This window comes from Mobula birostris, chromosome 9 (assembly GCF_030028105.1).
Source record: "Mobula birostris isolate sMobBir1 chromosome 9, sMobBir1.hap1, whole genome shotgun sequence".
NCBI lineage: Eukaryota > Metazoa > Chordata > Chondrichthyes > Myliobatiformes > Myliobatidae > Mobula > Mobula birostris.
The window spans coordinates 62167014-62184379 of NC_092378.1; the positions used below are offsets into that span (position 1 = coordinate 62167014).

At 40.3% G+C, this 17366-nt stretch overlaps 1 protein-coding gene across 5 annotated transcripts in view; it reads left to right on the forward strand.

The window, feature by feature from the left end:
* The first annotated feature begins 292 nt into the window (after window positions 1–292).
* LOC140202797 (plasma membrane calcium-transporting ATPase 1-like) overlaps window positions 293–17366 on the forward strand; it is a 129198-nt gene continuing 112124 nt past the window's right edge. For 2 of the 5 annotated variants that reach the window (XM_072268157.1, XM_072268161.1), the window contains exon 1: window positions 293–885. The gene's annotated coding sequence lies outside the window, so the exon portion shown is untranslated. Of the gene's footprint in view, window positions 886–1343; window positions 1700–1722; window positions 1842–2346; window positions 2759–17366 lie in introns of those variants that run through there. The other 3 variants (XM_072268160.1, XM_072268158.1, XM_072268159.1) reach the window with 3 other exon arrangements.

Sequence of the window (17366 nt, forward strand, 5' to 3'; positions counted from 1 at the left end):
ATGCGCCTCTGCAAAGTGATTGACAGGCAGGCAGCTCGCCTTGGAAGAAGAAGCAAGGAAAGGAGGCGCTGGTGCCAAAGGGGGCGGAGTCATAATTTTACGTCATGGAAACTGTGACGTCATTCAGTCCGCCCATCCGCGCAGCGCCTCCAATCGCCGCCAGCGTCGCTGGTGGCAGCGGAGGCTTCGCCCACTTTTTGCTCGATCCGGGTTCCTCAGGGATGGGCGGGAGTTTCTCCCCTCTCCAATGGGCGGGCGGGCCTGGTTGGTCACGTGGAGGGGGTAGGTTCGGCGGCCGGGCGATGGGGGGAGGGGACGGTCGGGGAGAGTCTTGCTGCCGGTCGAGTGGTGTGGCGTGTTGGCCGGGCTCCTCAATCCACCTGTTTGCAGGGCAGAACTCAAGCCTCCCCTCCCCCCCCTCTCTCTCTCACTCCATATATCTCACACACACTTCCACACAAATACTGACAACAACAAGCGCCGTAACCGCCGCCTCAGCTCCCGCTCTCATACACGTCTCTGGCATCCTGGTGTGGGCGCCAGCCTGGGCCAAAGGGCCTCGCAGCCCGAACCCCTTCAACACTCCTTTCCCCCCACACCCCCGCAAAAAGAAGCAGGTGGGCTGGTGCTCACCCTTGTCCACTCTCACGCAATGTGGCCCTGAAGCGGGCCTCGGGGATCACCCCCGAGCCTCTCACTTGCGGGGAAAGCCCAAGCCCAGCGGCTGATTCCGCCTAGGGGTTCCAGCCGAGCCCGGAGAAGTGACTGGTGGGGTGGGGGTTTGGGAGGTAAGGTGGGGGTGGTGAAGCCGTTGCCGGTAGGATTCTCCTCCCTCCAGCCACTCTCTTTGTGCCGCCTTGTTTACAACAGGATTCCCTCCACCAGGTAAGCCACGGATGGCTCTGTCTTTCTTAAGCAAGCATGCCATTTAATCTTCCCCTGGATATTTTTGTAGGCAGGATTGGTTTGCAGTTACTCCCCTATCACCCTTTGCATGGTCCGTATGTGCAATGTACCCGGCGCTTTGCAGGTCAGATAATCATCTGCTCTTCATTTAACTGTTTCCATCCTGAGTTTTGCAAATTATACTTTTATTCCTATTAGCTTCAGATGCCATGTAATCTATCTATCCTGGTTAATATCCAAGTGCGTTGCTGATTAAAGCCAGATCGTTCTTTGACCTTGAATTAAATTGGTTCAACTTGCACCCACCCGCCTCGTGTCTCTGAGCCCGTCTTGGGCTTTAGCTGCTGCGTGTTGGAAGCGGGATAGCGGCATGAACACAAGGGGAGGTGTCCCCTCGCTTCACCTCGCGTGTCTTTTAATAAAAAGAAACAGTTCTGACTTCCATCTGGCGGTGCACTCGTGGCCGCAATAGCGCGAAAATGCATTCATCGTGAGCTTTCAAAGACCGCTCTTCTAGTGTGATGTGTGTTGTAAAGCCAGTCGAGTTGTGCAGCCGAGGTGCATTTTTAGAAAGGGCTTGGGCAACTTTGTATCTTGATCAGTTTAGTCTTCTGTGGTGAATTCTGCCTTTCGTAGGGTTGCTTGTATCGGACCTGTTTTACCCTCTCCACGTTCCTCAACACCACAAAAAGGCTACAGGCGGTACACTCATGATACCTGCACTGGTTTCACATCCCTCCTATCATCCATTTTGTACCACCAACGTCTGTAATTATATCCGTATTTATAAGACGTAAGTTCCTTCATGAATCATCCTCGAGCAGTGCGAATGGCCCGATGTTAGTTCAATACAGACGGCTAAATGTTGAGTTGTGTTGTAGCTGTGGTGTCCCAAGTATTGGGTTTCATTGATCAGTTTTTGATCTTATCGTGCGGTAAGTGTTTTACCGATGTGCCGCTCAATATTACGAGTTATTTAGAAATATTGTCTGTTCGAATCGGCTAAATGGAGTAGCATGTCAATTTATATTATTCAAATTATGTTGCTTGTCGTATTGCTAAAGCACAATCGGAGATTCTTGAGCAAGGTAATTTTTAATACATTTAAGGTTTCTATGCATGCTTTTATGCAGAGTTGTTTCCAGGCATGGGAAATGTGTTGTCGAATATATCGACATTTCTATACGCATTATAACTGTAGCCCCACTTGCTGAGGAAGATGTGCCATCTAGAGAGAGGTGCCTGCATGTCATTTTTTAAATAACTTGTAGCGAATTGTAACTTTCTGGAGAGGCGATACAAATGATTGGGAGATGAGTCTTGGATTAATCACGAGATGCCCGATGCGGAGAACTTGTAAGGGTGGGGGTTGGATTTAATATGATACTTGGATGCCTCGAGGGTTTAGCAATTTTCGCCTGCAGTGGGGCATCTAACTTGTGGGGTCAAACCCCCTTTTCATTTAGTTACATTTTCTTTAAATTGGAGTCTATAACTGTGCAGATTATATCTTGTGTCTGACTATTGACCGTTCAAAGGATATACTGAGTGAAAATCTGTGGGAAAGAGTACAAACGTGACGGCAATGTGGCGTACGGTCTCGACAAACTTGATATTCACGATTTAGGCACCCAGTGAGTAAGAAGTAGGATCCCAAGACCAGATGGCTGTAACTTATTTTCCAAGATTGGAATTTTTCCACTCAAATAGTGACGTCGTCGCCACTATATTGCTGTTATTAGTCGGCCATCAATCACTGATCGCACATAAGGACAATCTGCTGCCCGCGAATGTCCATGTCCACTTGAAAATGTTGCCTTACCAAAGTAATTGGTACCATTAGTAAAACAGGGTGAGTATTTTGTGTTGGTTAAAAGATTTATTACCAGGTAATGATCGTTCTTTATTTGAACACTTTGGTGTGCATTTTCGCTTTGCAGCAAAATTGTAACAAGACGTTGATTGTGCTTCAAGTTATTTAAATTAACCGGTGTGTTCTATAGAGTTAAGTATCATTCAGTAAAATCAATGAATGGTACTAGTTAGGTCTTGATCTCAAATTTTCTTGCTTTAGTATGAACAATTTTAGTAGCCTAAAGCCCATAGAATGCGTTGAATTGTACAGAGGCTTTTATATGAAATGGTCATTAATTTTTTTCGGAGTTTAAAGAAAATGAGATAGGGTGGTTTGAGCAAGTAACATTAGCTATAATTTGCACTGATTTTCCTTTAAATGCTTGCAATTCATCCATAACCTGTTACATCCTGTTTTGTAACCTTTTGGTGTTATCAGACCATATTTTGACATTAATTTCGGAATAAGTAGATGCCAAATGGATTTTACCCTGAGAACAGGCAGTAATTTTGTCATTTATGTCCACAAAAATGCGAGCAAACAATTTAACCTTTTAAAAAAAACTCTAGTTCAATCATTCTCTGAATTTCCTCATACTTGTTCTTAAATATACTTGGCTTATTACTTCTATGACATAACTAAAAGCTTTCCAATTAATCAGTTCACTCTGAGACATTATATTAATGCAACCACTAATTTCCCTATTCCCCTAGTGTAGCTTTCTCACCCCCCGCTGAAATTAATTTTAAAGAATTAACTGTCCATTCTGTATTTCAAATAATTTGTTTCATTTGCTTAACTGATTGTATTTAATTTCAGAATGTAATATTGGACACGTGAAATTGTATTGTATTCTATCTTTGAGTTTAATTTTTGGTCTACAATAATGGTACAGCGAATCTCATCAAATTTTAACTTGTGTACCAAAAGTCTCCCCTAAATTTCTCATCATTTTGACTCTTGGAATTACTAACCTAGTTAAACCTGGTTTCTGAAACTGAGGTAAAGAAACAAAATCCGTTTCTCGAATATGACTTGCTGGACTTCTTAAAATTGGAGTTCCAGTATCAACAGACTAATAAATGCACTCATTAGTTACGAGGGAAGGTTCTCTATAGATTTGTCCATTAAATGGGCCGGAACAATTTGTTAAACTAGTAGACTAAATAGACTTGCCTTAGAATGTCAGTAGTTAAACTGCAGCACAGACAAGTAAGTGAATAAAAATCAGAGTACTAATCCAAAATTTGATCTGTTTATGTTCACTCAATTAAGTAGAAATGAACTTCTGAAGTATAAAATATTGACTCACTGACTTTCTAATCCTGATTCTAAAATTGACTTAAAGATGAAGTGGAAGTCCAAACAAAGTTTTGTGTAAAATCAAATTACACTCAAGTTCTTGGAACAATTAACAAAAGTTTTCTTACCCAAAATATTTGTTTTAAAGTGCCAATCCCCTGAGATAAGGGAAGAAATGAAGGGGGAATTTGCCTTAACTATAAGATAAGTACACCTAAATAGTGGCTGCCAAATTAATTCTATCTGAATCAACTGCTTCATTGCTGTGGATAGCAAATAGCAGATTTTTGTATGAAGCATTCTGTAGGCATGGGGTGAAATCTTGTTTCATGTACATATAATGGGTTCATTGGGTTGTTCCATCACAGCAATGTACAGTAGGTGATTTACAAAACTTAACATGTCCAGTAACACTTGTGCCATTCAGTAAAATGTTCAATTAATGAATTTAACTAAACCTTGCTGTTTGAACAGCTAACTAGTTGGAATTTAATAACCCTTTCTTCCTACCACTCACTAATGGTACTGACGGTATAAAAGCTACATTGAAAGGGGAGTAAGGAATGGTCCAATTCAACTTGTTTATCTCTATCTTGGTCTGCCTGTGATGTTAAAACCCTTGGAATGCCGGGAAGAATTAGTGAGTAGTCCCTGACTTATGAACATTTGGTTTTGACTGAATTTAAATTCCTCATACATGTCTTTTGCTTGTTTTATTCAATCTACATATGCTAGTAGTCATTGTTGCAGGTAGATGAGCTCTGTTTCAACTGTTTTAATAGCTGTGCAAGGTAAAATAAAGCAAAAGCTATAAAATTACATTGTTACTGTCAGAGACTAACCACTTCCAATTGTAGTGCAAGTATGGGAGCAGTGGTTTCTTGTACTGTCTGTGGTACTGCACATCCAGTTATTTTTATACACTTTCAGGCCATGGATGGGTTTTCAATTATATGCATGAATAGGTCACCTTGATGAATAGATTTTGAACAAACACATTTTCTTCCTCCTAACCCACCACCTGTCCCATTCCACAATTAACTTGCAACTTGTACATCCATATAAGAAAAGTATTGGGAGACCAAATCCATTATGGTCCACCTTCAATGATTGTTGCAGAGAAAAGAAATATGATTCATTGATCTGGGTGTTGAGCCATTTTGTTTCTATTTTCTGGATCTGCTGGTGGCAGTAAGCGATGTTGTCTCTAGTACTGGGTATTTATTTTTATACACTTTCAGAGCATGGACGGGTTTTCAATTATGTGCATGAATAGGTCACCTTGGTGATCAGATTTTGAACAAACACATTTTCTTCCTCAAACCTCCCCCCCCCCCCCCATTCCACAATTAACTTATAACTTGTACAGTCAAGATTGTTCATTGTCATTTCCAGTACACAAGTGCAAAGGAAAATAAAATAATTGTTGCTCTGGATTTGATGCAGCACAAAAAAAAAGATAAAGGACACCAGTAAATATTAAATGCATATGATAGCTTATATACGTATGTACATTAAGTGAAGCTAGACACAGGAGTGTCTGTACATTAGATGACTGTCTGGAAATGAAAAAGTAATGGTGGTTGGAGGGGTAGGTTAGTGAGTGGAGTTGTTGATCCGCCTTGCTACTTGGGGAAGGTAACTGTTTTTGAGTCTGGTAATCTTGGTGTGGATGCTACGTAGCCTCCTCCCAGACTGGAGTGCGACAAACTGTCCTTGAGTAGGGTGGGTGGAATCCTTTATGATGTTACTGGGCCTTTTCTGACATCTTTCTGTGTCCATGTCCTTAATGGTGGGTAGGCTGGTGCCAGTGATGCAGTGAGCAGTTTTGATTACCTATTGTAGAGCCTTATTTTATTGGGCATAAGAAAAACATTTAACTGCGAGACCTAATACATAGTGGGCCACCTTCAGTGACAATTAATGTAAATGAAATAGATTGAATTTATTGATCGGTGTTGGGCCATTTTGTTCCCATTTTTTTGGAACTCTTCTCTGAAATACCTGTTTTATTTTCAAACTTTTGCCACCACCTCAGTCATACCTTTATTTCTCATTTTAAATCCTAACAATACTAAATTAGGAATAATGCTTTTCATATGCAATTTAGGATAAAATATTCAGAAACCCTTCAAACTGTGTCTCTATGAAATGTTAGTCAATGCACAATTTATAATTGGACCATAGTTGAAGTGCCCAATATGGTGACGTGCTGTGGGATGATGCTGCTGCTGCATTGTTCCAGTGACCCAGGTTCAATTCTGATCTTGGGTGCCACGTGCAAGGAGTTTAACCTCGATCCTGTAATTTTTCTCTGGGCTCTGGTGGCCTCCCACATGTCAAAGACACTGTTATGTTAATGGGCTACATTAAATTATCCTGGTGCAGATGGGTGGCAAGAAAATTAGAAGATGCTGGGCACGTGATAAAGCTTTCAAAGAAATGGCTAGTTATGCTCTAATGCCTGCATAAACTTCATGGGCCAGATAACTTCATGTTATAAGAGACATAAGATGAGTGAACAATTGGGAACTCACCTGGCTGTATAGGTTGTGTAGTTTCATTGTTTTACAGAATTGTAATTGTGTGCTAGTTTTTTGTTAGTGTGTTTCACCCTTGAATATTGACACTCTGGTTCAAATAATCTTCCCTCTTGTGTAATATTTGAGGTTGCAGAAGTATAGATCTTCCTTACAAGCAATGAAAGTTGGAGTTCATGTTCCATTTATAACTAAGAGCTGGATATTCACCCTTTATCAGTGTGGTTTGTATTTCTAGCCTCCAATGCAAATTAATACGAGCTGGCTTTAGAACCAACGCGAGGGTATAAATTTGTCGTATAATGCCTATGTGCAACCGAATTTCTATTTGAATTGTGATTTTTTTTTTCAGCAATTCATATATCACGTAGGCTACTTGCATATCTTCAGTACCAATTTGCAGAATTTTTCAGTGTTTAACAGTAACACTTAAAAAGGCTTTCAATATTTTTATATCGGTACATTTGGAAAATGGCCCGTGGCATGATGAGACAAGATTTGAATCTTGTTAAATGCATATTTCACATTATAATCATCTGCTTGGTTTTGTCATCATTCTTCACAATGTGTGGTGCCTGTTTAGTTGGGTGGTGCTTAGGTTGCACCATAAAGTTGCTTGAAGAAAAAACAGTCTGTAATTGCTGGTTAAATTGTATACAAGATTAAATTTAATTTTATTTTTGGAAAATACTTGTGCATACCAATGTTCAGAGGCATCGTTGAAATGGAAACTGCCATTTTGAAAGAAATATTCTGCACTGAATATTTTCTATCTGCATATTCTTGCCAGCTTTTAAATAAAAGTATTTGTATTTTATGCCCCCTTTCTTGAATGCAATGAATCACTAATTCTGCATTAGTTTCTATCTTGTTGAAGGAATTGGCTGTGCATCTGCTGTCCACTGTGACGCTCTTGGTTTACAGATTGAGGTTCATAGCTTCATACATTACATCAAATGAATACATCTTTAATGAAATGGTTCTGTCTCATCCAAACTTGTGGGTAATGAATTCCAGACTGCAGCACTCTGGGTGAAAGAATTTCCCTTCAATTCCCCCTCGAATATTTGAATAAATTGGTGGACAAATATGCCCCCTCCGTTTGTTGACCTCTACAGGAAATGGGTCACTTGAATCCACAATATTTGGAACAAAGATGTTTCTAGCCATTATTCTGCAAATGAAATACTACACTTCTGGAGCACCCTTGCAACTTTCCTCTGTATTAGTCTTGCAGTAATATGCGAAAAGAAGCTGCCTCGAGAGTGGTAACCCATTGCCTCATGGAAGTTACTAGCCCAGGGTGTCTTGAACTGAAAGAGTAACATTTAGAATGGCATTGAGGATCTCAAGTTCATTTGTCTTGAAGAATGCTTGATGGCTTTGGGTCTGTACTCACTGGTTTAGAAGAATGGTGGGGGGGGGGATCTCATTGAAACCCCATTGAAAATTGATAGTGGATGTGGAGAGGATGATTTCAATAGTAGGGGAGGCTAGGACCAGATGGCACAGCCTCAGAATAGAAGAATACCCTTTTAGAACAGATGAGGAATTTCTTCAGCCACAGGGTGGTGAATCTGAGGAATTCATTACCACAGATGGCTGTGGAGGCCAAGTCATTGGGCATATTTAAAGTGGAGGTTCATAGGTTCTTGATTAGTCAGGGCGTCAAAGGTTATGGGGAGGATGGGGTAGAGAGGGATAATAAATCAAGCATGGAATGGCACAGCAGACTCAATGGGCCAAATGGCCCAATTATGCCTCCATGCAATCACCTGCCTTCCTTCCTTCAGCAGACCTGGTATCATGAAGTGGGGTGGCGTTGCTGGTTAAAGAGGAGATTAATGCAATAGAAAGGAAGGACATAAGCCGGGAAGATATGGAATCGATATGGGTAGAGCTGCGTAACACTAAGGGGCAGAAAACGCTGGTGGGAGTTGTGTACAGGCCACCTAACAGTAGTAGTGAGGTCGGAGATGGTATTAAACAGGAAATTAGAAGTGTGTGCAATAAAGGAACAGCAGTTATAATGGGTGACTTCAATCTACAATTTGGGTGAACCAAATTGGTAAAGGTGCTGAGGAAGAGGATTTCTTGGAATGTATGCAAGATGGTTTTTTGAACCAACATGTCGAGGAACCAACTAGGGAGCAGGCTATTCTGGACTGGGTTTTGAGCAATGAGGAAGGGTTAATTAGCAATCTTGTCGTGAGAGGCCCCTTGGGTAAGAGTGACCATAATATGGTGGAATTCTTCATTAAGATGGAGAGTGACATAGTTAATTCAGAAACAAAGGTTCTGAACTTAAAGAGGGGTAACTTTGAAGGTATGAGACGTGAATTAGCTAAGATAGACTGGCAAAGGATTGACGGTGGATATGCAATGGCAAGCATTTAAAGATTGCATGGATGAACTACAACAATTGTTCATCCCAGTTTGGCAAAAGAATAAATCAAGGAAGGTAGTGCACCCGTGGCTGACAAGAGAAATTAGGGATAGTATCAAGTCCAAAGAAGAAGCATACAAATTAGCCAGAGAAAGTGGCTCACCTGAGGACTGGGAGAAATTCAGAGTTCAGCAGAGGAGGACAAAGGGCTTAATTAGGAAGGGGAAAAAAGATTGAGAGAAAACTGGCAGGGAACATAAAAACTGACTGTAAAAGCTTTTATAGATATGTAAAAAGGAAAAGACTGGTAAAGACAAATGTAGGTCCCCTACAGACAGAAACAGGTGAATTGATTATGGGGAGCAAGAACATGGCAGACCAATTGAATAATTACTTTGGTTCTGTCTTCACTAAGGAGGACATAAATAATCTTCCAGAAATAGTAGGGGACAGAGGGTCCAGTGAGATGGAGGAACTGAGCGAAATACATGTTAGTAGGGAAGTGGTGTTAGGTAAATTGAAGGGATTGAAGGCAGATAAATCCCCAGGGCCAGATGGTCTGCATCCTAGAGTGCTTAAGGAAGTAGCCCGAGAAATAGTGGATGCATTAGTGATAATTTTTCAAAACTCGTTAGATTCTGGACTAGTTCCTGAGGATTGGAGGGTGGCTAATGTAACCCCACTTTTTAAAAAAGGAGGGAGAGCAAAACCGGGGAATTATAGACCGGTTAGCCTAACGTCGGTGGTGGGGAAACTGCTGGAGTCAGTTATCAAGGATGTGATAACAGCACATTCGGAAAGCGGTGAAATGATCGGACAAAGTCAGCATGGATTTGTGAAAGGAAAATCATGTCTGACGAATCTCATAGAATTTTTTGAGGATGTAACTAGTAGAGTGGATAGGGGAGAACCAGTGGATGTGGTATATTTGGATTTTCAAAAGGCTTTTGACAAGGTCCCACATAGGAGATTAGTGTGCAAACTTAAAGCACACGGTATTGGGGTAAGGTATTGATGTGGATAGAGAATTGGTTAGACAGGAAGCAAAGAGTGGGAATAAACGGGACCTTTTCAGAATGGCAGGCAGTGACTAGTGGGGTACAGCAAGGCTCAGTGCTGGGACCCCAGTTGTTTACAATATATATTAATGACTTGGTTGAGGGAATTAAATGCAGCATCTCCAAGTTTGCGGATGACACGAAGCTGGGTGGCAGTGTTAGCTGTGAGGAGGATGCTAAGAGGATGTAGAGTGACTTGGATAGGTTGGGTGAGTGGGCAAATTCACGGCAGATGCAATTTAATGTGGATAAATGTGAAGTTATCCACTTTGGTGGCAAAAATAGGAAAACGGATTATTATCTGAATGGTGGCCGATTAGGAAAAGGGGAGGTGCAACGAGACCTGGGTGTCATTATACACCAGTCATTGAAAGTGGGCATGCAGCTACAGCAGGCGGTGAAAAAGGCGAATGGTATGCTGGCATTTATAGCAAGAGGATTCGAGTACAGGAGCAGGGAGGTACTACTGCAGTTGTACAAGGCCTTGGTGAGACCACACCTGGAGTCTTGTGTGTAGCTTTGGTCCCCTAATCTGAGGAAAGACATCCTTGCCATAGAAGGAGTACAAAGAAGGTTCACCAGATTGATTCCTGGGATGGCAGGACTTTCATATGAAGAAAGACTGGATGAACTGGGCTTGTATTCGTTGGAATTTAGAAGATTGAGGGGGGATCTGATTGAAATGTATAAAATCCTAAAAGGATTGGACAGGCTAGATGCAGGAAGATTGTTCCCGATGTTGGGGAAGTCCAGAACGAGGGGTCACAGTTTGAGGATAAAGGGGAAGCCTTTTGGGACCGAGATGAGGAAAAACTTCTTCACACAGAGAGTGGTGAATCTATGGAATTCTCTGCCACAGGAAACAGTTGAGGCCAGTTCATTGGCTATATTTAAGAGGGAGTTAGATATGGCCCTTGTGGCTATGGGGATCAGGGGGTATGGAGGGAAGGCTGGGGCAGGGTTCTGAGTTGGATGATCAGCCATGATCATAATAAATGGTGGTGCAGGCTTGAAGGGCCAAATGGCCTACTCCTGCACCTATTTTCTATGTTTCTATGAAACTCGTCAATCATCTCAGAATCCTCACGATATGAATGGAAGTCACTCATCCTTGATTTCTATGGATTGCCTAAGCTGTACTGGAGCTGTGGCCTAACTGGTTTTTTTGTTGATTTTCCAATGTCATCTTTCTCTGCTTGACAAAAATAACCATGGATACTGCTCAGCAAGGCCTGCTATTGCAAGGGATCAGTCTGTATGGATTACAGTGACTGACTACCTATTTTTAATACCTGTATTTGTGTCGTAATCTTTGGACTTGTTAGCCACTTTCATTCACTGATCAATTGATCTACAGCTTTCTTCTAGACTACCAAACCCACTGGTCAATTTCTTTATTGTGTCTACATATAGTTAGGATTGAGAGTTGTGGTCATATTTTGGTGACACTTTGTAGGTTGCCTAGCACAATCATCACTGATTTGATACAAAACTGTATGTTTTAATGTACATGTGACAAAGCTAACCATTAAAACTAAATCATTATTAAATATCACAAAAGTGAGGGGCATTGAGTTCTGAGGAATCACAGGGCACAAAGCCAGTCTGCTATTATTGGTGTCAAATTTGCCACTTTGTTGAACCCAAGAGGTTGTATTATTTTCGATGTCTTTCAGATGAATCCTAGCCAAAGTGTTGTTGAAATCATATTGTGTATGTCAACGTAACGCCCTCATTGACCATCATTGCCACTAAGTTAGTTTACCTTTTCAGAGCCAGAGATTGTAATCAAGGCTTCATGGTAACACCCATGTTCTCATCAGTGGGAGGAGCTAGAGTTCTGGCTAGTATAAAATTGTTTCTTCAATCAATGCTAAGAAATAGAAGAATACTTCTTCTCTAATCCAGACAAGTGAGACATGGTTGGAGTTTTCCTGGTCAGTTTTATTATGCCTTGTACTGCTTTAAGTGAAAACAATGATGGTTTTAACAATGGTTGCATTTGCACTAGATATATAAATCTAATTTGCCGCAACTTTGGTTTGGCTTTTTCCAAGGAGAAGATCACTGGTATTTAAATTGTTCTTTTAAGGACATTTTTTAGAGACTTCTTTTGACTTTGTTAGTTATTTTGGATCATATATGCTGAAGCCTTGAGACCAGAAGCTCATAGAGGATGTTACCTGTCAAGTGAAATGTGGATGATTATGTACAGGAATTAATTGTCTAACAAATTAAGATGTGAATGTGCTTGAGTATTGAACAAAATAGATTGGCCTAATTGTTTGTAGCTTTATGCTTTAAGAATCCTTTGAATCGAGTGAAAATGACCTCTTATTCTGGAGAGAGATAGGACTTGGGTACTTGAATTGATTTAAGTCTGTCAGTTTGATTTCTCCTTTTAGTCTCTAAAGGGACAAATTTAAAAAGATCTATGGGCTTATTTGTATTGTTGATCTGAAGGTTTTGGATTTAGGGTTCTCACATGTAATGTAGATCACTGTAATTCATTAATTTCCAATCTGGTTTGAAAATGAAGTATCAGAGCATGCTCTGGCTATGTTTGGCACAATGGTAGCTAATTTATTATTTGCTTTGAAAGGCAACTGTTCCTCATGCAAAATCTTAAGCGAATTAGATCACTTGCTTTTCCGCTGCTGTTGTCAGTAAAGACAAGTAATAGAGCTAAATCTGTGGTTGCATGTTTGCTTTGTCTGCTCATTAATAATGGAAGTAGATCAGGCCATGTCAGATTGTTTGATCCATCCACTCATAACGTGCTTGACAATGGATGGAAAATTATTAGATCAAAAAAAAACCTATGTGAAGAAAACTTGGATTAGTTTGTGTGGCAGAGGCCTAATATTCAATTAATTTGCTTTTCTAGTTTAATATATAAATCTTTGAACTTGTGTTAACTAAATTATTGGTATATGTCAAGCATATTTCTGCCTAGAATTATGTCATACTGAATAAGTGTCATGTTAATTCAGCGCTTCAAATGCGTGTAGTTTCCTGCTATTTTTTCCATTCATGTTTATTAGATGAAATGCAAACTCTGTTTTTTTTTTCTAGGTCAAACAATCTAGAACTCTAAGGTTGACATTATTAATATTTTGGCACAGAATTCTTCATGATTTAACTAATGAAAAGTAATTTTTTTAAAAAAGTGCAGCGAGGCCTCTAGATTAGTTAAGACAGATTAAAGTTTCACACCGTATCTTGATATTATGTAAATGATGTTCTTCGTGCTGACTCTGATCAAAGTATGTGGTTAATTTCCTTTACTGATGTGTATCACTTTGAGCAGAACATAAGAGCAGTTTTCTTGATGCTGAAATTTATTTTTCTAATGGTGTTTTGTAATATTTTAGCCAACTGTCAAATGCAATATGGAAAATTTGATCTGTACAGGTTTTGTAAGTTGGAAATACAACACAGAACTGGGATTTTCGGTCCAGAATCCATGCTGACTACCAACCACCTATTCATATTAATGTTACTAATCCCTTTCTATTTGCTTCACATTCTCTCTACCACCACCTCCCCCATCCCCTCTAGAGATTCTATCATTTGCCCACAATACCAAGGGCAATTTTGAGTGACCAACTTGCACGTCTATGGGATGGGTAAGGAAACTCGTGGGGTTGTGGAGAGCATGTGTAAACTCCACACAGTGGGCTGAGGTCAGTATTGATCTTGAGTCTCTGGTGCTATAAGCTAGTAGCTCTATCAGCTGTGACACCCCTAATTTTTAGATAGTATAAATAAAATAGCACACTAGGCAAATCATTAATAAACAGAAGTAAGTAAATGCACAAACCTTTATGGCATTCTTATTTCCTCCCTTTTACTCTACACTCTCCATTTTGCAGCTGAAATTCTAGAAAAATCTGTGGTCAGTGTAGACTGCTCCACGTTGATCCTCCTGAACCACAAGGAAAATCTTGGTAAAATAGTCCAGTGGATAGTGAAGTGCTCGTGTTCTCTGCTGATTTCTTGGTTTACTTGCTGAGTCGGAAGTAGAGTGAAACAGTTTGATGCCAGTTGAGGACAAAAAATAGATTATTATTTTGCAATACCTTCTGCAGGAAGTTGGTACATAGTTTAAAGATTTGATATTCAAAATTTGCTACTAATGCATTTTGTTTCAAATTTGGAATACTCTTGGGTAGTTCCATTTACAGCATTATGAACACATTTAATACTGCGATTTTTGTGGGTTTTCAGTTCTGTTGTGGACTTCTGACATTTCGAAGTGGGTCTATGGGCTAGGTACTTAGTGGTTGGAAAAGCCAGCTATTTTCAGCTTGTGCAGTGATGTATTAGGTTAGTAAACTCGTGTTGCTTACATTGTCTCATGTGCAAGGTGAGGTAGGAAATCTTGAATGAATCTTAGAGATCTGGCATGCTTTGGCTGAGAATGAGTGAAACTCCCTGGCAAATTGTACATCAGTGTTGAAATTGTAGAACAGGGGTTACCAACCTTTTTATGCCATTAATCAATGTGTTCGTGGGCCCCAGGCTGGGAGCCCCTGTTATAGACCCATGGTAAGTTGATGAGTTGCATGATCTTATTAGCAATAGTCAGCAAGGCTTTAGGTGGGGAGATCCCGTCTCAAATTGAGTTTTCTTTTGAGGAGGTGATGGAGATGAAGGTGGACTTTAGTAAATCATGTGACATGTTCCCTCATGGTCAGCTGGTCCAGAGGTGGGGTCTATGTTGAGTTCCTGTGTTGGATACAGAATGGACTTGGTCATGGCAGTCTAGAGTTTTGGTGTTTATCTGACTTTAGGAATGTGACCAGCAGTTTTCTGCAAGGATCAGTGCTATATAGTTTGTTGTCACTTTGGTCAGTGCAGATGTGATAGGCCAAAAGACTTGTTTCTGTGCTGCTGTATTCTATGAACCTTGAAGGAAGCTTGTTAAGTATTATTTTATTGTACCATCTTATTCAAAGTGGCCAGATGTGCTGCATTGTTGTGATAACAGAATACAACATTGTCTGGTTCACTAATTGACTGGGGGAGGTAATTTTATTATTCAGGGCAGACTTTTGTCCATGTCAATTTATTTATCAACTTGACAGATAAGAAGTAAGGGCAAAAACTTACGAGTTCTTCAAGAAAGTCGGGAGAGAGCCTTTTTGTGCTCATCCTCTTTTAAACACAGGTGATGTTGGAATAACTTAACGGGATATCCAAACAAACAAAACAAACAGTTCTTTCAGTCCAAGTAGAAATCTGAGCGAAGGACCTGAATGCCTATTCCCTTCTGCATTTGTGTAAATTGTTTATTACTTGAATTCCACTTATTTGTATTGGTACCTGTCTGTGCATACAGTTGCAAGAAAATGTTTGAGAGCTCTTTACAATTCCCTGATTTTCTGCATTAATTACTCATAAAATGTGGTCTGATCTTCATCTAATAATAGACAAACACAATCTGCTTAAGCTATAACACACAAACAATTGTACTTTTCGTGTCTTTATTGAATACATTGTTTAATTATTCACAGACCAGGCTGAGAAAAATGTGAACCCTGGTATTGAACCTCCTTTAGCAGCAATAACTTACTCCAAATGTTTCCTGTAGCTGCTGATCAGACTTGGGCAACGGCAAGGAGGGACTTTGGACCATTCCTCCATACAAAACTGTTTCTGGGATACCCTGCATGAACAGCTGTCTTCAGGTCATCCGACAACATCTCAATTGGGTTAAAGTCTGGACTCTGACTTGGCCATTCCAAACACACATTTTTTTCTTTTTAACACATTCTGTTGATTTACTGTTGTGCTTCAGGTCATTGTCTTGTTGCACCATCCGACTTCTATTAAGTGTCAGGTGATGGACCACTACCCTGTCATTCTCTTACAAACTTTCTTGATACAATTTTGAGCTCATTGTTCCCTCAATGATTGCATACTGTCCAGGCCCTGAGGCAGCAAAGCAGCCCCAATCATGGTGATTTTTCTATCATACTTCACAGTTAGGATGAGGTTTTGGTGTTTGTGTACAGTGTCCTTTTCCTCCAAACATAGCGGTGTGCATGTCTGAGAAAAAATTCAACTTTTGTCTCATCTTTCCACAGATTATTGTCCCAGAAATGTTATTGAACATCCAGGTAGTCTTTTGCAAACTTGAGATGTAGCAATGTTTGTTTGTTTTTTTTGGAAAGCAGTGGTTTCCTCCATGGTGTCCTTCCATGAATACCATTCTTCAATGTTTTTCTTATAGTGGACACATAAACAGAGACTTTAGCAAGTTCTGGAGATTCCTGCAGGTCTTTTGCTGTTACCCTTGGATTTTTATTCACCTCATTCAGCATTGCTTGTTGTGCTCTTGCTGTGATTTTTGCAGAACGCCCACTCGTAGGGAGGAATTTCCTCCATTTGTAGACAGCTTTTCTTACTGTGGACAGATGAACACTCAGGTCTTTAGAAATGTTTTTATAGCCTTTTCCAGCTTCTTGCATCTCTACAATTTCTCTGAAAGTTGTTTTGATCGAGGAATGGTGCACATGAACAGATCTTTCTTGAGAAGAGCAGGCTCTGTCAGTAACCTGACTTTGTGTCTTTTTTATAGGGCAACCCACACCTCCAATCTCAACTCATGGATTGAAACACCTGACTCCAAATAGCTTTTGTAGAAGGCGTTACTCCAGAGGTTCACATACTTTTTTGAACCTGGACTGAATGTTTAAATGACGTACTCAGTATTGACGAGAAGAAGCACTATTGTTTGTTAGTTTAGGCAGATTGTGTTAGTTGCTGTGACTTAGATGAAGATCAGACCACATTTTGAGTAATTAATGAAGAAAAATGGGTAATTTCAAAGGGTTCACAAACTTTTTCTTGCAACTGTATTCATTTTACATGGAATGCTACAGATGCTCTAATGTAAGACATTGACCTAACAAATTGATCTTTCTCTGTCCCTAGATGCTGCAGAACCCAGTGCTTTTAGATTTTAATTTAAATTTGTCAGATTTGTAAAGTACAGAAACACTAATTCCATACTAATTATCAACCACCTGTTTACAGTGGTCCTACTCTAATCCATTGTTTAATACTCTCCACATTCCTGTCAGCTGCCCGAGACTCTTAACACTCACCTTACCGCAGTGGTACTTAACAATAACAGACTAACCAACTCATTTTGGGACGTGGGAGGAAGCCAGACTACTCTGGTGAGCATTCACACAGTTGCAGGAAAAGCATGCAAACTCCACGCAGGCAGCACTCGAAGGTGAGCTCAAACACGGATTGCTGGAGCTGCGAGGTACAGCCCATGGTACTATCAGTTACAAATTATGCAA